Raw genomic sequence first — 20,803 nt, 5'->3', positions numbered from 1 at the left:
CTGAAGAGCACTCGTGTTGCAGACTTTCAGAGATTGATGGCTGGCTAACACATTCCATTGCTGGGCAGAAGAGTTTCCTTCAGAGAAAAAACTGAACTTATAAATAAAACTGAACTTTTTTTGTGAAATTAGTTACTTTGTATTAAAAATAGTATTTAATAGACAGTCACATAAGTTTTAATAACTTTTAAACTGTTGTGGGAAAAAAAATGTTAAAACTAATTTACAACTATATTTTCATTGGTAAAAGTTTTTATATTACTTTTTAGCAACTGTGGTTTTGATGAAACAGACACATTCTTACCTGTTGTACTGACCAGTACTACCAGGCTTCCACAAGAATCAAGCATCTTTTTCAGTTTTACCATGGAAGAAAGTACCAGCTCCTTGGATCTTCCTTCTACTAACCGGAAAGAGAAGAAATTAATAGACACCCTTTACTATCACAGCAGGTTGATAAAGTCTTAAAATGCCTCAGCCACAGATGGATGGCTGTGACGTGGCCATTTCTGTTTCCTAAAGCCACTCATCTTTTTCCTTGGCTCCACCTAGTGTAGTCCCTACAGTCGCTATGGATCAGGAGTTAAACATTTCCTTTGAGGCTGTTGGAGTGCCCTTGGTGGGCAAAGAGCAATCCCTATTGTTGGCTCTGTGAGAAGGAGCAGGTCATAGCTCTCTGCCTAGACTGACTGGAATGTATATTTCTATGGAGGTTTTGCCTGGCAAAAGTGGGTATGCTTCTTTAAAAATTCCTATCAAAAAGAAGCAAAAACTTGGATATATGCCTTCTCCTGTCTCAGTTGCTTTTGATAGGAATGATTTATTGGGATTAACTCGGGGTTTAGTTCAGACTCTTGACCATTCTAGTTTAGCTGTTTCTGACAAGAGAAAATGCGATTCTTCATTTTCTAAAGATGCCCAAGATTTTGATCCACAAATGATTGTGAAGGGACACCTTTGTTTTTTTTTTTTTTTGTTTGTTTGTTTTTTTTCTCATTCAGAATCTGAGGAAAGTGTGGCTTCCTTCAGTACCTTTGAAGGATTCTCTTTTTCTGACACCATTTCTAGAAGGAATTAGTTGTTTCAATGGTAACATAATGACATTCCACTGTATCTGAAGAGGTGTTATGAGTTATTACAACTGGATTTTCATGAATCTACACCAATTTCTCCCGTTCTTTCAACACTGGCGAATGCATTTGTTACAATATCCAACTTGCCTTACAGCCAGCCTGCTGCCTCCAAGAAAGCAGATAGATAGTACAAAGTTCTTTAGTCTTATAAGATTTTATATTCTAATCCTAGATCAGACCCAAAAGTTACTTCCCTGGTGAACCTTGCTGAAGCTAAACATCTTGATCTGATGTTATAAATTTTCATTCATTCCTCAACAGTTGGGTTTGGATCTGACCCTCGGATCTGACTTGGCCTTTATTTTAGCTCAGGGCCACTAAAAAGCTCTCATGCTCCTCCCTTACCCATAATGCACAAACCCCTAACATATCTCAGATCTCATTTGCCTTTTTTTGCTTTTTGATGTGCTCACTTTGAACTCTCGAGCATTTCAGTAGAAGAGGTAAGTTTATTTCTTTCTTTTTCCTATAAGATCTTGATTTTTTTTCTATCACTAAATCCTCCCTTTTGACACTTTTTTAGTGTAATCTTATTACTGTAGTTGATAAACTCTTCTTTCCTTTTTCCCTCTTACATGTTTTAGTGTAGTTCTAATTACAAGATACTAATTTTGATGAAGGCATTTCATTCAGAGACATCCCTACTGATAACCCTTCCACAGAGGAATCAATATTCCTGGAGGCCCTTGATTCTGGTCCATCTACCTCCTGGGTAACTTTACCCACAGATGAGCTCATTGTCTTGATCTCTAGGTGGGCATGGAATGAGCCAGAAACAGTTGAGCCAATCCTCAAAAGACCGGATTGGATTCTGGCATCACCTTTAGGAAGGGAGTTTTGGAGCAAGGCAGTACCCATAGATGCTATGGTCATGGCAGCAGCCACCAAGAAGGAACTTGTGGGGCAGAGTTCCTCTGTCCATTCCCCTAACAGGGAATCTAGGACTTTGAACAGATTTGGGAAGCATGTGTATGCTTCAGTGACCTTTTCCTTTATATTGCTAAAATATTTGACACACTTTACAAGACTATAAAGGGACTTGATAAAGAAACTGTCAAACTCCCTGTCCTGGACCACTACTGCTGAGATTCAGGCTTCTAAGGCCTCACAGCTGACAACCTTACAATCCATTTATAATTCATCCATGAGGCTTATCTCTCATGCATCTGAAGGTACCTCAAGGGTGTCAGGTTCAGGCATTTCCATTAAGAGGCATGCCTGCATGCTCTTGTGTGATTTTGCAGAGCAGTTCAAATCCTCGTTCATTAGTGCACCTTTTGATGGCAGTTTGTTGTTTGAACCTAAGGTAAATGACACAGTTTCCAGGTGTGAGCAAGATGGAAAGACCCTCTCTGCAGTGGGAGTGCATATTTCGACCCCTTAAAAAACCTTCTCTAGGAATCAACAAGGTGGTCAAAAGATGTGGTTCAGAAAGTCCCAGGGTCCTTTCTAAGATCCATGTAGAGATAGTTACCCCAGGGGCAGAGGGGGAAACTCAAATTGAAACTGCTGCCCACACAGCACAGGAGGTCCACAGACCCAAGGGTCTAGAGATTCCTTCTCTGATAGACTCTACCAGCACTCCTGAAAGGAGGCCCGCTTGTCCCCCTCTAGAGGCATTTGAGGGTCAATTATCCCTGCACCAGAGAGCCTGGCTAGATATCACAAAGATATGTGGGTGCAGAGGATTATTTCAAGAGGTTATATAATTCCCTTTTCCCTTCCACCTTCATCTGTATACATATTTCCCAATGTTCCACCCAGTCAGAGGAAAGCGACTGGAGAACAATTTTGGATCTCAGCAACTTGAACAAATCAGTTAGACACACAAAGTTTCAGATGGTCACAGTTCAGATCATTCTGCCCTTTTTGTGCAAGGATGACTGGATGTGCTTGACAGACCTTCAGGATGCATAATATCACATAAAAATGAACAGACAATCCAGAATGGCAATTACATTTCCAGCTAGGCGCCAGTCATTACCAGTTCAGAGCATTGTCCTTTGGCCTCACCACAGCCTCCAGGGTGTTCACCAAATGCATGGTAGTGGTAGCAGCTGGCTTCAGATTACAGGGAATCCAAGTATTTCTGTATTTGGATCACTGGCTCATTACTGTCCTGACCAGGCATCTACTAATAAGAGTGCAACTTTTTTTTCTGTTGTTCTTTGCCTCCCCTGTTAAAAAAATAGATAGACATTTCTACATTACACTGTATCTCTAACGGTTGTTCATGTTTTGCTCTCCTTTACCCTATTTTCCTTTCTCCACTAGTTAGCTCGTAATTTTATTACCATTATTGGTATTTTCTTATCTCAGTTTTTGAGCTTTTTCTAAAATACTGTCACTGGTATTATTGCCTTTTACTATCTTCTTTTACAATTTTTTGTGTTGTCTTTTAGTTTTGGTACATCCTGACAGACAAACCCACTAGATTTAAAAAGTACTCATCATATGGACATAAGATCCTTAGCTCTGATGCCCACACAAAGTGTGTGTATTGTATAGTGGCTGAGTATATCGATGGTGAATGTGAAATTTTTCTGGGTGTCAACAGCAGAGTTTTAGATGAGTGTAGAAACATGCTAGTACGTAAAGGTTTACTTCCATATTCCTCTTGCTCAGTATCTGAAGCTTCCCTCTCTGCAAAGAAATCTGCAGAAGAATCTCAGGGAGGAAGAAAGGAGAAAAACCCAAAGAAAAAGCCATACAGCTGTGAAAGTGTTCCCCTGACCACTCTCCTCACTTCACTCCAGTTTCGGCTCCTCTTGCCATAATTCCAAAGGTCTTGCATCCATCCACTTCTTCAAATTCTCTCTGTAGACAGCCAAGATTTTCTCTTGACCCTATATTGTCAAGGCTGCACTCTCCATTTCTACAGGAAAAAACACGTAGAACTTCTAGACCTCCATCCCACTCCTCATCCTTCAGCTCTACCAGGAGCCTGTCCAATGCAAATATAGACTGAATGATGAGAAAATTTCTCAGAACTCAGATTCATTTGGTAGTACCCCTGTCTCTATTTCTGATTGGGCCCATGAGCTTCAGACCATCTAAATACCTTTAGTTACTTCTGCTCCTGTCTGTACCTTGAATTTGAAGGCATTAAATCTGAGACTTCTGGGACTGTCTGTGTTGGATTCGAAGGCTTGGCCTTCATTGACTTTTCTCTGATCGACCTGACGCTGGCCTTGTTGGAGCCAGAGGGATCTCAAATCCACAGCTTCGGTGCTGGATCTGGTGGTAGAGGCTCAACTCTGAGACTTTCAGTGCTGTCCCTTCCCCTCTGTAACTTTAGCATTAAACAGCTAGGCTCCGACTTCTGCATCAAGGCAGGTTCACAGGGACTGCGTGGACTTACCTAGTAAGGTGGTTTCAGCTCCTGTTGGTTAGTCTTGGGTTCTCCATTGGCTTCTGCCTTTGAGGCAGTGAAGAGAGCTTTCCACATGCCTGGAGATAAGACATCCTTGCCCCACGAGGTCCTCTCCTTGTACAACTGTCTACTCTGGGTCCTGAGTCTGCTCATTCTGTTCCACTAGGCAGCTGATGTGCTCAAGCCTTGAGACAGTCCTCATGTAGGACTCACCACAGACTCCTGGGTCTTCCTCAGACCATCCTGCATGGAAGCTGCCCAGAAGCATAAGTGAAAGACGAGGCACATTGATTCCATGCAGGAATCCTTGACAGATGACACTGACTTTGATGAAGGGGAGGATACCCCAGATTACCACTTGAGGATATTTCATTCAGAAAGATTCTAGAGCTTCTGAGGCAGAAAGTGGTTGGTCTTCTGAAGCCTCTTCCAAGGAGGTGTCAATGTTACTTGAGGTTTTTGGAACCGGTTTAGCTTGGTCAAGGGTGGTCCCCCCAGTGACAAAATGGTGGATCTCATTTCAGGGACCTAAACCTCATTACCACAATAAACAGAACATGCTGGAGGGGCAGGTTCCTAACCCAGAGACTTTCCATACTCTGAAACAAGCTTCCCATTCACATCAAGCAGAGCATTTCACTGCCCCTCTTTAAGAGAAATCTTGACAAGTGAATGAGCAATAGGAAGTTCATCCCGGGGATCACTTCAGTGACCTTGCTTGACATCGACACTGGAAGCTAACTTTGGGTGGCATGATGCCAAGGAATCTTCTTGGGCTAAGCTTATATAGACTCCAGGGCCGTTAGCCTAGTACACACCTATGAACCTAAGTTGTGCTTGGAAGGATGTGGATACAACATAACCCATCCCTAGAAAGCTGGACAAGTACCTAGTTGCATCCAAGGACTGTGCACACTGGAGCAGGGATCCCCCTGTTGATGCCATGGTGGTTCCAGCAGCCAGCAAAAAGGAACTTGCTGAGGAAAGTTTATTTGTCCACCCTCCTAACAGGGAGTCTAGGGCCTTGGATAGATATGGGAAGCAGATTTTTGCTTCAGTGACCTTTGCCCTGCTGTTACTGAATTATCTGGCACACTTTGCAAGGTTGCAGAAAAATTTAATTAAGGAACTTTACAGATTCCTCACAGGGTCCATGTTGGTGGAGGATAAAAATACCATCTCTTTGTAAACTGGCCATCCCTCAGTCCCTGTCAAATGCCTCCATGCAGCTGATCTCCCATGCTGCTAAGGATGTTTTGAGAGCAGCAGGTTCAGGTATTACCATTAGGAGGCATACCTGGCATCCAGACATGTCTGGATGTCCCTTTGTAACTTTGTGGAGCCCTTCAAGATGTCTATATATATATATATATATATATATATATATATATATATATATATATATATATATATATATCCCCCTTCTGTACTAAACTGTTAAAGTTTGTCTAGTTTCTGTCAAAATGTTGGAAGCCTGTCAGAAGCTGATGTAGACTGCATGATTCATTTGGGGGTCCTCCCAGCTCCAGCCTCTACTGGACCTGTGAGTTATGTCCCTTCCCCTCCTCCAGTAGTTACTCCTACCTTGATCCATTTCTCAGAGTTTTGAGTTATGGATCTGAGCACCACACAGAGTTTGTCTGCTCCAGACCTGAAGATATTGCTATCTTCTACTCCACAGAAATCTGTAACCCGTATATCTCCAATGTCGTCAGAGCCAGAAGGATACTGGAGCTGAAGCTTCAGGTACAGATCCAGGGGGATGGGTTAGACTCTGAGGGTTTCAGAGCTGTCCCTTCTACTTGGAGGCTTGGTGTTGCACAACTCAACACCAGTTTGAGCTTTCAATCTGAGTGGGGCGGAGTCTAGTTTTCCTATCAAGGTAGCTTCTGCGTCGGCTATTCAGAAATCCCTTGGTGTCAGCTTTCAGTGCTCTTGAGAGGGCTCCCTCCCAATTGGAGACACTGACTTCTCTCCCCAGCTTGACTCCACCAATCCCACAAAGAATACCTCTGGGTCATGATCCTTCTAATTCAGTGCACATGGGACAGCCAGGCCTGAAGAGTCTTGAGTCTATTATCATAAGAACTTTACAACTCTCTTCTGAGTCCTTTCTGGAACATCTACAATAGAAGATCCTGTTAAGCATTTGTGTAAAAGGATTCACATAGACTCACCACAAGAGTCACTCACAAAAGACAGGATATCTTGTTCAGAAAAAAATCTTGATCTTTTCAAACAAAAGGGAGTGCAGTCCCCTGCAGCCCCTTCTCAGAAGGAGTCTGTGTTCCTTGAGGTCATTGGATCAAGCTCAGCAACATTTTGGGTGGTTCTTCTTGCAGATGAGATTGTGGACCTCATCCCAAAGTGGGTTTGAAAGGGACCAGATGTGACTGAAGCAATTCCCTGCAGATTAGTGCATTGTTTCCTCAAAAGATCTCCAGCACTGAAGCAAGAGGCCTGCCGTGGACTCCATATTAGTGGAGGCAGCCACCAAGAAAATGATCACAAAGGAGAGCTTCTCTGTTCATCCCGTAATAGGGCACTAGACAGGTTTGTGAAGCAGCCGTATGTTTCAGCTACCTGTGGCTTGAGGACACTGAACTAATTGTCACATGTTTCCAGATTTCAGAGGGATTTCACCAGATAAATCTTCAAGTCCCTGTATGCATCTACATCTGTAGAGGACAAGAAGACCTTGGACTCTCAATTAGCCATTCTTCAATCTTTTGTCATGTCTCAATGCATCTGATCTGTAATGCTACAGAACATGCTTTGAGAGCAGCAGGCATGAGCATTACTGTTAGGAGACATGCCTGGATGCACGTGTGATTTTTGTGGAATACTTCAAGACGTATTTTATTAATACCCCATTTTGATGGTTCAACACTGTTTAGGTCCAAAGTTATAGACACAATAACCAGAACTGAGCAAGATAGAAAGCCCCTTTCTGCAGTCGGAATATACTTCTTTACCCCCGCACTTGGTTTAACATTCATACTTTTATATCTCATTATAAATTGGATTTACTTTCCAGAAACAGGGTAGCTTTTGGTTCAACCATCCTCTGGAATATCCCTCCATGAATCCACCCAGTTTTACATTAGCAGGGGACTCTATCCCGTTGATTGGAAATGGACGGAAGAGAAAACATCAGAGAGGAAATGTGTGGACTTACCATAATAATAGATCTGTGTTGTCTCCTTTCACCCTTCCTCAACTTCCCTCCCTCCTATCCCCCTGCCTATTTATGGAACTCTTTGTTCCTTTGTCCTTGTTGACTGGAATGACCTATTCAAGGCCATTCAAGCATTCCTTTTAGTTCCAGATCAGTTTCTGAGCATTTATAATATTTTGGATAATCTTTTATAGCATTGTTTTTACTGCTGTTTTTTACAAGATGACAGTTTTTTTTCTTGGGCAAACTTGATCTGGGTGAATTTTGGGCTTTGCAGGGGATTATGTGTAAGGATGGGAGCATGATCCAAAGTTTTGAGTGGTCAAAGTCAGATCCATGGCTGGATCTGAAGACCCATACATTGAGAAAAGACAGAAGCAGGCATCACAGATGAATCATTATGGTAAGTACATAACTTTCAGTTATAGTTTATTGTAGGTTACAGGGTATCAACATTTTTCCATGCTTAGGTGCCTTGTTTATCTTTACAGACTGTTTTTCAATGTGTCAGGACTCTCTCAATTGCATGAGAGATTGATTACACAAGCTGGGATTCCAGGAGAACATTCATAAGCCCTTTTTGACTCCTTCACACAGGATTTTTCTTGGGGTGCCTGTTAGACACTTCAGCTCACAGAGCTTTTCTTTCACAAAAAATAGAGCTATATCTAGAGCTGTTTCTAAGGTTTTCCACTCAGGCTTCAGTCACAGCGAGGAAATTTCTCAGGATTTTGGGTCTCGTGCCATCTATGGTTCTTATGATGTCACTGACAAGACTCCACATGAGAAAGATACAGTGGTATCTAAAGTCTGTTTGGTCCCAGCATCAGTACCTATTATCTTTTCAAATCCCAGCTCTGGGGTTTGTCAGAAGAGAAATCACTTGGTGGAGACAGCAGATTTCCCTAAATCCAAGATTCCCTTTTTACCCCTGTTCCAAAGCATTCAGTCACCATAGACACCATGGATTTTTCTTGGAGAACATTTTCAGGAGGCACAAAAGTGCAAAGTGTGTGGGACACCAAGTGCAGATGTAAACATATAAATATGAAAGATATGCATGCCCTGATCAAGGCATTCAACTGTCTGAATCATCTTTGGTACTGTGGACTTCTTCAGGTTGTTGCAGATAACACCAGAGTCATATGATACATCAACAAGCACAGGAGGAACCAGGTCTTGCCACTTTGTAGACTAGCCATGTTATCTTGGGATATAGCTTCACAGCACAGTCTCACTCTACAGGTATCCTACATCCCATCAGAGCAAAATTGTGTAGTAGACAAGTTCAGCAGGACAAAGGCAGACCCTCACAAATGGAAACTAGATCAGGGGGGTCTCCCAGGGCTTGATCCATTTGTGGGGAGTTCCTCATGTAGCCCTGTGTGTCTCCTCTTTGAACAATCAGCTGGCAAAATTCTGCACCGGGACTCCATGCAAGAAGGACTGGAAGGCAGATGCCTTTCCCTTTCTTTGGAGAGAAATCTTCCTGTATGCTTTTTTACTCTTCCCACTGATATCCAGAGTACTTCTGAAGATTCAGAAGGAATCTCCCAGGAGTATTGTGGTGACTTCCTTCTGGTGCAGGCAAAATTGGTTCTCCCTTCTTTTGGAAATGGCCAGGGGTAATTACCACAAGCGTCCTCACAGAATGGATATACTCACACAAGATCAGGGGTGTTTGATACTATACTCCAAGCCCAATCAACTTCAATTATCTGCCTGGATGATAAGGTTTTAATTTACTTTAGACACCTGTTTATTGAGGAAATACAGCAGGAACTAACAGACAAGAAAGCCTACTAACAGAAAGTCATATATTAGCAAATGGAAAATGTTTTCTAGTTGGTGGCAACAATATAACCAGCATCCGTTCAGGGCTAGTGTTTTTCTGATTTTACAATATTTGTGTGAGTTACTTTCTTATAGCCTTTATTACTCCTCTATCAAGCTTCATTTTATTGGCCATGACAGCTTATTCTCCCGCAGATCCTCCTCTTTCAATGCATTCTGATGTTAAAATGCATTTGTTTTGCATATTAGGCCTCCAAGAAAACTGGATGCCCCCTCCTTGGGTTGTTAATTTTGTGTTAGAAAAGCTAACAGTTGCTCCATATGAACCAGCTGATCGGGCTTACTTGAGGTCCTTAACATGGAAAATCATTTTACTGATTGCTCTGACTTCTGCAAGAAGAGTATCTGAGTTACAAGCTCTAATGGTGAGCCAACCAATCTCATTTTCCACAGAGACATGGTTTCTTTTAGAACTAAACCTTATTTTATGCCTAACGTAGTATCCAAATTTACTTTAAGCCAAACTATCCATCCACATGTTTTCTTTCCTGAACCTAAAAATGAGGGAGAAAGGATGTTGCATAACTTGGATGTTCACAAACACCTTAGGTAATATCTTGACAGAACAAAATCTTTCAGATATTCAGATCAGCTGTTCTTTTCTTATGAAGGTAGAAAGTAGGGACAACCTGTGTCAAAACAGACTATTTTGAAATGGTTGTCTCAGGCTGTTACCTTTTGCTATTCTCACCATAACAAATCTATTCCAGGCAGGTTCAAGGCCCTTTCAACAAGAGACTTGGCTTTATCTGTGGCATTTTGGAAAGGGTTGGATTCTAAAAGTAGGGCTCCCAGACCCATCTCCTTCCATCTCCCAAATGTTGGAAGCTTGGGTAATTTACCGATATAACTAAGGCTACTGCAGCAGTGATCAATATGATGAACATAATACAGTTGTGCAAGTAAACTTACAGTAGCAATGGATATTCGAATGATCACTGTAGCCACTTCCTCCATTACCTTGTTTTTGAATATGCCTGTTTATATACATGTGTATGTATACATGTATATATTTCTTTCCTATACAAGCATGTGTGTGTGTGTGTGTGTGTGTGTGTGTGTGTGTGTGTGTGTGTGTGTGTGTGTGTGTGTGTATATATGTATTTATTTATTTATTTATTTGTTTATTTATTTTATTTATTCATTGTTGACCAGTTTAGTCCCACTAGGCTAGTAGCTTCTTTTTAGGGAAGACCCAAGGTGTTATTAATACTACTATGGAATATTTGGCCAGGGCATTATGGAGCTTCCCCTACTCTTTGGAGCTGCTAGATAGCACTGGACAGCTCCTACAGCAGCAAGGAAGAGGCCTAAGGGAAGCAACATCATGGAGGAGGAGAGAAAATCTATGGAGAGTTTGGAGGTGGAAAGAGAGAATTTGGAGAACAATTTGTTCAATATGGAGGTTCAGAATGTAAACAAAGATTCCAGTGTGGTGGATGTTATGAATGAGCATTGTTTAGCTGTATCCACAGAGAAGGAAGTAAGCAAGTCTGTTGAAGTGGTGCAGATAACAGAACAGGTGTCAAGAGGGTTTGCAAATGATGTTCTTTTAAAAATAATTGAGCAAGATGACCCAGGTCATAGTTCTGTTGTTTCATGGTGTGAGATAACTTTTTCAGAGGCGCTGAGGATGATAATGTGGAAAGAGAACCAAGTAATGTGGCAGCAGAGATTGTAAGTTAAAACTTATGCAGCAGTGACTGAAAGTAAAGGAGGAAGGCAGCAACAAACTGAGAATGTGTCTGATTCTGTGGCAGCAGATAATGCAGTAAATGAAATTTATGCGGCAGTGACAGTAGGCAAAAAAGAAGAGCAGCAAAGTAAAACTGTTTTTTTTTTTTTTTAATGAGAGAAGACCAACTGTGAGAATAAGAACAAAAAATGACACTGTAATAGACGTATTATGTACTGGACAATTTGGTAACTGTTCTGAGTTTTAAAGTTCAGGAAATTCAGTCGTTGTTACATATTGGGGCAGAGGCATTTTGTGACTTAACATTTGAAACTGATGAACTGATGATGAAGTTTCTAGAACTGTGTAAAAAAGGACATTTATCTGTGGAACAATTATTTGTTTTCTTGAAAGCTAAAAAATGTTTCTTAGCTCTTTAGAACTGATGAATATTTCCCCTAAACTTAAAAAAGGAAGAGAAACAACTTGAGAGTACTTTCAGTAAATGTGAGTAGTATTACACACCCTGTAAGGATAAGAAAACTGGAATAGTGTGCTAAATGGGATCTGCATGCTATTCTGTTAAAGAATGTAAGATTCCTAACAAGTGAACAAAGACTGCAAACAGAGGAATAGTGGGTAGAAATATAATATGGAACTCAGGAAGTGAACGTTGTTCTAGAGTAGCTGTTTTATGTAAATAACAGTGAAAATACTAGATGTAATGTTGGTAAGGATGGGAAGATTAACTGTTGTGAATATGAGTTGCAGAGAACGTTAATAGAATTATACCATTATATGCATACATAACGAACAAGGAAAAAGAGAATCTGTTTCATCAAATATTAGACTGTGGTGGTTAACAAGAAAATTATAATTGCAGGGGAATTTAATTGTTATTTAAGGAGAAAATGTAAAAAGAAGGGAAAGTTGTAAAAAAAAGTTACAGGAAGTCCTAAAATGTGGTAAATTAATTGTACAGAACAAAAATTAATGGCCTTAGAGGAGGCAGTTGAATCTGAGATTGATCTTCTTCTTCTTTCGACTTTTCCCAGTTAGGGGTCGCCACAATGGAACTCCGGTCCACTAATGATTGGCAGTAGATTTTTATGGTGCCGAGGTGCAAGCTCGATGCCCAACCTTCAACGAAGGCACGCCCATTCACGCATGTCTTTCGAACGCAACTCAACCACGGGGAGGACATGCAGACTCTACACAGAAGGCGCTCCAGCCGAGAATCGAATGGGAAAACCTCTTGCTGTGAGGCGACAATGCTATCCCTGCACCACCACGTCTGAGATTGATAATTTAAGCAATAACTGACGAGTGGGTGTAGGCATATTGAGGATTTACCCACAGTTGGTGTGGTTTGATCACATGGGTGAAGCCCTAGTGAATAAACAAAGCCAACTATGGGTAACCCCTCATATACCCATACCTGTGAGCCAGTTATTGGTATTATACAATGACATTATTTAAGAAAGAAACTGTCTTTGTATAATGGCACTGTAGTGTTCCTCCATGTTGTTTCCTCATTCTTCTGTGTTAGTTGATGTACTGTGCATGCGTATGGGACTTACATTCCCATGCTGGCATAATAAATCAGTGATACTGAAAACAAGCAACAGAGAAAGGAAGATCTCCATTGCTTTTTTTTAAACTATAAAATGCAGACAGTTTAGAGATAAGAGAGAGACAGGGCAGAAATACAAGAAAAATCAGATCTGTTTCTTTCATTTTTGCAGAATGTACGTGATTTGCCTTTATTTGCTCTGCCTTCTCTACGTACCTCTCAACTTCCTAGTTCAAGAAATGTGGACAAAGCCTTAAATAATGAGGGACGAATGTCCCAAAATAGGGACTGATTGTAAATGTTGCTCTTATAAACATGGAAAACTGCTCGAATAACAAGATTTGTGTTATTGTGCATTGTCTGATGAATATGAAGTCTGAAACTGAACTCTGTTTCATTATTTAGTGACTTCAGTCCTCAGTGATTTGTTGGAAAACCACAAATTTTAAGAGGAACAGACCAAATCATGAGGCAAAAATCTGGACATTCTCTGAAAATCTGGACAGTTGAGATGTATGCCTCTGTAGCATATACTTATAGAAGAAAGTCTGGCCGCTCAGTGGTACTTCAGTGACCAGACTTTTTGTTATTGGTATATGCTCGATTTACAATGGACATTCTGGTTGGACTGACCAATCAGCATGCACATATTTGAATAGTAATGAGTTATCATTGTGTAATTTGTATTATCTGAAGGTTTGGGGATAGCAGACAGTGATACAGTTGTGATGAGTTTTTCAGACTATTTAGCAATATGGATGAAGATGATGGTAGAAAGGGAAGAAGTTAAAACAGGAAAGGGAATAAAAAGAGTAAATGGGAGATTATGGGATGAAATAGAAGAGAGGAACTATTGCAATTATGGAAGGATCATATAACTATGAAGGACTTCTATAAAAACTAGCTTGAATGTTCATTACATTTAAATAAAGAAATATAAAATATGTTGTTTTTAATGCAGGGTGATGTAAGAAAGGAGAGAAATAAAGTATGGGAAAATGTATAGAAATGTATTAGAGAATTCAGATAATAGTACAAGAGAGTGTTATGATATGGAAACAAACAAATGTCAAATAAATAAAAATAAATTAGAGAATTTAGAGAATAATACCAGCGAGTATTACGATATGGACCTAGAGATATATAAAATTAAGGCATTGCTGTTTAGGCAGAAATATTACTTATAATGGATAAGGGACGAGGTATCTGCATATTTGGGTAAAATAGTAAAGGAGCATATTAGTATAATGAGGGAAAAGAAAAAATGTAAAAGTGGAGGTAAAAAGAACACAATAGCAAATTATGAATATTGTAGTACAGTATGTGGAAAACATGTATATAGGAAAAAGAAAGAAATAAGAGAGAATGGAAAGTAAAAATAATTCCAGAATGAGTTATGGAAAATTTTGATAAAGAAATTACTATTAGTGAATAGGATGAAGTACATAGGAAAGTATATTTTGATTCAGTATCAGGCCCAAATGGTATAGGGTATGGAATATGCACAAAATTAATGAATTGTCAAAAAGAGTTTGTTTGTGTCTTTCGGCTTTTCCCGGTTAGGGGTCGCCACAGCGGAACTCCGGTCCGCTAATGATTGGTAGTGGATTTTTACGTACCGGGTTACCAGCCCTGACGCACAGCCTTCAACGAAGACACGCCCCATTCACATATGCCTCCACACAGAAGACGCTCTAGCTGAGAATCAAACGGGACAACGTCTTGCTATGAAGCGACAATGCTACCGCAGCATTGTCAAAAAGAGTATTTTGTAAATATACCGAATGAATGGTTGAAGGAAGGGTTTGTTTATGAAGAGTTGTGTAGTGGGGTATTAACATTAGGTAAGACGGTAATCCAGGTCATAGCCTGCTATAGGTCCCCAATCATGTCCCTTGACTCTCACTTCACGTTCCTACGCACCCTGGAATCTATCAAGGTCCAACCCAACACTCTCATACTAGGAGACTTCAACTACCCCTCCATCAACTGTGAAAACTACTCAAGTGCCGATACACTGGCCCAACGCTTCCCCGGAATTTATCACTTCCAATGCCCTGGACCAGCTCATTCTGACCCCCACTAGAGGAAGCAACATCCTTGACCTGGTTATTACTAACATGGGCGGCCGTTGCTCAACACCAATAGTCAATCCCTCCCTGGTCAGATCCGACCATAAACTGATCACCATGGAAATCCACATCTCACCCACAACCCCCGCAAAGGTAACTACCTTGAAAAACCTCTCCAAAGCTGACTTTGGACTCCTAAAAACAGAGGTGGCTAACTTCACAGCACCCATACCAATGAAAAATAGCTGCATGACTGCCAAATCATACACCAATGCACTGTACGAACATATACATAAATGCATGGAACTAGCCATAACCAACAGAACCAAGACACTCTCCTCCAAAAAAAGGAACCAAATCTGGTGGTCCCCAGACATTAATAAACTCTACAACAGAAGAAAGAAATTGTTGCAGAGAAAGGTGAAGTCCCAATACTGGAAAAACTCCCTTATTAGCCTCAACAAAAAGTTGAAATCCCTCATCAAATCCTCTAAAGTTAACTATGAAGGCAGAATCATGGCAGACACTAAAAACAATCACAAAGCCCTCTATAGTTATATCAAGAACCTCCACAGCAATACCCAGATTTGCTCTGAGTTACTGCACAGTGGTACCTCCTATAGTGAGCCAACAGATATTGCCAACATACTGGCCAACAGATTCAGTACCGACTTTACCCCTCTCTCCCCACCCTAAAGGACCAATCAAAATACCAGAAGAATGCCAGGCATCCAGCATTACTGCAGCACAGGTTAAACCTGCATTGTCCAAGGCCAGGAATACAGCTTCCATGGGACCCCATAATATCCCTGGCTGTGTTCTACATGAACTACAAAGTGAAATAGCATCACATCTGTGTCCCTTCTTCAGTCACAGCCTCACCTCGGGATTTGCCCGTACCGAATGGCGCACTGCTGCAGTCATCCCTCTCCATAAAAGAGGAGCGATTACAGACCCTGGGAATTATTGCCCTATTAGCCTGATGAGTCTAATATGTAAAGCTATGGAACACATCATCATGGACATGATTAACAAAGATATATGAAATCTCCAAACTCTGGACCCCACTCAGTTTGGCTTTGTGAAAGGGAGATCATACCTGCTCAATCTGGTTGACTTCTTTGAGTCAATCACCAGGGCTGTGGATGAAGGTAAAGCAGTGCATACAGCCTACCTTGATCTGGTCAAGGCCTTTAATACCATTTCTCATTCAGGAATTATTGATAAACTCAACAAACTAAGCATCAACCCCTATATCACTAGGTGGGGTGCAAATTGGCTCACAGATAGAACACACAGTGTGAAAGTAGCGAACTCCAAGTCAGACTGCCTACCAGTCACAAGTGGAGTCCCACAGGGATCGGTCCTGGGTCCTCTCCTGTTCAGCATCTACTTCTCAGAAGTCCAGGCAAACACAAAGGGACTCTGGCTGACCAGGTTCACAGATGACTGCAAGTTGGGAGCCATTACTAACTCCCCAAGTGATGCAGATATCCTACAGAAAGGCCTAACTGAGACCAATGACTGGTGTCAAAACCATGGCCTTAAGCTTAATCCCAAAAAATGCATCGTCATCCCCTTTGGAAAAACTCAGTTCCCACTAATTACCACATCAATGGGAGCCCACTGAATACTGAAGGCATTATAAGAGATCTGGGAACGCAGGCTGACAGCAGCCTCTCCTTCGACCACCACATTGCCACTGTGGTCAGAAAGCCCTTCTATGTGGCACATCTCATTACCAAGGGTTTTACATCCAGGAAAAACGAGGTCATTGTCTCTCTCTCTACTCTTCCCTCATTAGACCAATCATCGAGTATAATGCCGCATTTAGCATGTACCTAATCAGACACCTGCAACAGCTGCAGAGGCCACAGAAATACCTCACGAAGAGGATCCTAGGCATTAAACACATGTCCTGCATGGACAGACTCAAAAGACTCCAGCTATTCTCTGTCTCATATCGCCTACTTAGAGGTGATCTCTGCTTGACTTACAAAGCCATGTCTGACCCAGCTCTGTTAGAAATGCTACATCTAAAGAAATCCCAATCCCTCAGCAACACATGCTCTAAACTAGAGACCTCAACCTCATTGCCAGAATCAACAAAATATGCTAGAGGGACAGGTTCCTCACCCAGAGAATGCCCATGCTATGGAATAAACTTCTCATACATGTCAAGCAGAGCACCTCACTGTCCCTCTTCAAGAGAAATCTTGATGGGTGGATGGGTAATAGAAAGTACACCCTAGGGTTCACTCCATTGGCTCTACTTGATAGAGGCACTGGGAAATAACATCAGGTGGCATGATGCTAGGGCACTTCTATGGGCTAGGCTTGTAAAGGCTCTAAGGCCATTAGCCTAGTACACATCTATGAACTTATGAACCTATAAAATATATTAAAATATATATGGAAGAATGAGAAGATGAGATGAATGAAATAAAAAAAATGAAGACCCATCACATTAAGTAACACAAATTATAATTATTATGAGAATAATACAGAGGAGAATGGGAGGAAAGATTAGGGATGTTATGGAAGAAAGTATATATGGTATAAAGGGAAGGGAAGCAGTGTCAAGAATTGTTACTGGTTGTGACAGAAATTATGGATGATATTATAACTAAAAAGGAGGATGTGAAACTTATGGTAGGTGATATTAGCTAGGCATTTGATACAGTAGGACATGGTATTTTGTGGGATGTTATGGGGAAGTATGGAACAGGTAATACAACTAGCAAATTATCTATGTCAGCATATCAAAATAATAAATAGAGTGAGAGTGCTTATGAGTGGGTGCTGAGTAAAGAAATATGAATGAAGTGTAGTATAAGACAAGGATGTCCCATGAGTGGAATATTGTTTGCACTGGTAATGACTGCGATAGTGAGTCATATAGCTTATAAAACAAAAGATGCTAGATATGTAATGCAAAAGAAGGTGGTGATTCCAGTAGTTTTCATATACACAGATGATATAGTTGTAAAGAACAAACTGCGGATGATGGAAGTGCCAGTTTGTCTGAATGGATGTTTAAAGGAAATGGGAATGACCTTAAATAAAAACAAAAGTAAGGGTTTGGGTGATGTTGTGTAAACTGGGGGTGTGTATTTTTCAATGAATGAGGTGTCTTTGCTAGGGATAAAATTTGGGAAAATAATGTAGTATGGTGCACTGTGGGAGGATATGATAAAAGAAATATGTCTTCTGTGAAGGACGTATAGATTTGCATTCAAGAAAAAGGTTTATCTGATGAATTATGTATTAATGGGGAAAATAGCATATATGTCAAATGTGTATATGATCCCACTAAAATATGAAAAGGAAATTGTGCAGTTGTTTTCTTTCATATAGTGTTCAAGATTAAAACCAGCTAAAAAGGTGTGTTGTATAGGAATGAACATGAAGGGAGATTGGGTTACTAAATCCAGTTGTTTATTCTGCTTTTTAAAACCTGGGGAAAGAAGAAAATGCGAAATTAAAAGTGAGACTGTTTAAGTACAAAATGTTCTGGGACATGATGAGAATAAAAAAAAGAGAAAATAAATATATAAATGAAAAATTAAAAATTAACAAGAAAAAAAATACCAGCATGGAAAATAAATATTGATGATATAGAGAAGGCAGGAAGGATACAGTATAATAATGGGAGGAAACAATGTTATTAATGTAAATCCATGAGAAAATTTACTAGAAGAAGTGATTAAGGTCATTAAAGTCAGGAAAAATTGGTGTACCAAGACAGCAGAGTTTTAGGATTTCCTGTGGAGACTGTTAATACCTGTAAAGGGGAATCTTCTTCTTGAATGGCAGTGGAGTTTTACAGTGTCGAGTTCACACCTAGGGCCAATTTAGAGTGTCCAATCCACCTGCAGCATGTCTTATTACCTGTAAAGGGGAATATGCCACATAAAAAGAAAGGTGAAAGTGTGCTTATTTTGTGTGGAGGAAGAAACAACAGAACATAGCTTTTTGTAATGTAAAAGAAGGGAGAAACTCTAGGAAAAGTTGTCTGAAGAATGTATTTGAGCATATTAATGACAGAGATATGATTATGATTATGTATAGATATTATAAGAACAAGAAGAAAGTATATGTGAGAAGGGTAGATAATTTATTTTATGTAATATGGATTATTTGGAATGAAAGATTGAATGAAACTTTGCATAATGGAAATGGATTTTGACATATATATTGAGAAAAGTTAAGTTATGATGGTGGGAGAATGAGTGGGGGTCATTTATGGAATACTAACAATGAAGATGTTATATGAAAAATGGTAAATAGTTAAAAATTAGAAATGTGTATATTTATGCCTGTAAATATGTAAATAATGTTTTTTTTTTTTTTGCTGTATAACATAAAGTACCCCTACCCTTTTCAATAGGTACCATGGGATCTTTTACATCCACCTGAGGTACCACCAACACAAGGAGATGGGGTCTTGGTTTAACGTCTCATCCAAAGGATGGCACACTTAGAAGTACTGCTCCCCTCTTATGTTGCACTGCAGTGTCAGCAACCAATCTACCTGGTGTGGGAATAAAACTCAGAACCTTCTGTAATAAAGGCAGTGTGCTTACCTGTTGCACCACTGACACTTTATGTATTGGCTCACTCTACCAGGGCCTTGGATGTCCACAGATGACTCATGTATTATCTTGACAGAACTAAATACATATATATATATATATATATATATATATATATATATATATATATATATATTTTTTTTTTTTTTTTTTTTGCTCCTGGCTATTTCCTCTTAGGGCTCAGCCTCCCTTCCTCAGTTGGCATGAAAGCTCTGAAGGGGTTCTGCTCAAACCTTTGATCTGATGTTAGTTTTCATTCATTCCTCAAAAAAGTGAGTTCTGCTCCGACTCTGTCGTTTTTTACAGCTTGTGGATACTAGAAACTCTGAAGCTCCTCCCTTACCCATAATGTTCTAACCCCCATACCTCAGATCTCATTTGCTGCCTTCACATATGGACATGGTTGCTGTTAGCTCTTGAGCTTTAATGTGGTATTTGTGAGTGAAATAGGATTTTTATATTTTATTACCTTTTTCTAGATATATTATATATTCCCCCTTATCCTTCCTACACTTATTGGTGCATTCCTAGCTTACCATTGTTGGCAAATTGTTTCTCTCTTATACCCTTGTTGTAATTTCTTTAATTGCCATTGTTGGTAATTCCTTGTTCACTTTTTTTCTTTCTTTCTTCATTTAAAAAAAAGTCTTGTTCTTCTTCAATATGGCTGAAGCACATTCAGATTTATAAAAAAATGCAGATTGTGGGCATAAAATACCTCTATCTGACACAGATGATTCCTGTGTGCACTGCTTAGGCCTGACTCATTTAACTCATTACAGTCAAGTGACGCCTCCAGATGTTGTGCAGTTGCATCCTACTAATATCTCTAGGCATCAAATATTGCTTGTTCACATTTGCATTAATAATTCCAAAACCGTGCTACATGCAAAGTAATAAAATGTTTAATCTTAAAGCTTAAACAATGGCAAATACAAGCATATTGATATTTAACATTTGTCTAGTACAGATAAAGGGATATTAATTGTTGTTTATATATTATTTATTTATATTGTCATAAAGTTCATGTTTTTCTAAAATATCTCAACAACCAAGTAACACAGAAAGAACTGTTTTGCCTGATATGAAAGCAATAAACTGGATGAACAAAATTCTGGTGACAGTATGTGTATAACTTGAGTGGTTGCCGAGACACTGTAAGCTTGTTTACAAACTATTACAAACATAATAGTTACTGTGACTTATAAATCCTGTTTAAGACCCAGAACCTAGAGAATACTACCACTAAAATTGCAGTTTGTGCATAGAGTTTGAAATTTACACTTTTTAGTAACCTCTATGGTTCTAGAGATATTAACATTTTGTTTGAAATGTGAAAACATAATTTTA

At 39.9% G+C, this 20,803-nt stretch overlaps 1 protein-coding gene across 1 annotated transcript in view; it reads left to right on the top strand.

Moving 5' to 3' along the window:
* Nucleotides 1-20,803, top strand: part of TEKT3 (tektin 3) — a 988,003-nt gene that overhangs the window by 918,701 nt on the left and 48,499 nt on the right. The window lies entirely within an intron of this gene.

Source organism: Protopterus annectens, chromosome 12.part0 (assembly GCF_019279795.1).
Source record: "Protopterus annectens isolate FY-2018-M chromosome 12.part0, PAN1.0, whole genome shotgun sequence".
NCBI lineage: Eukaryota > Metazoa > Chordata > Ceratodontiformes > Protopteridae > Protopterus > Protopterus annectens.
This window is presented reverse-complemented; position numbering and strand designations above follow the sequence as displayed.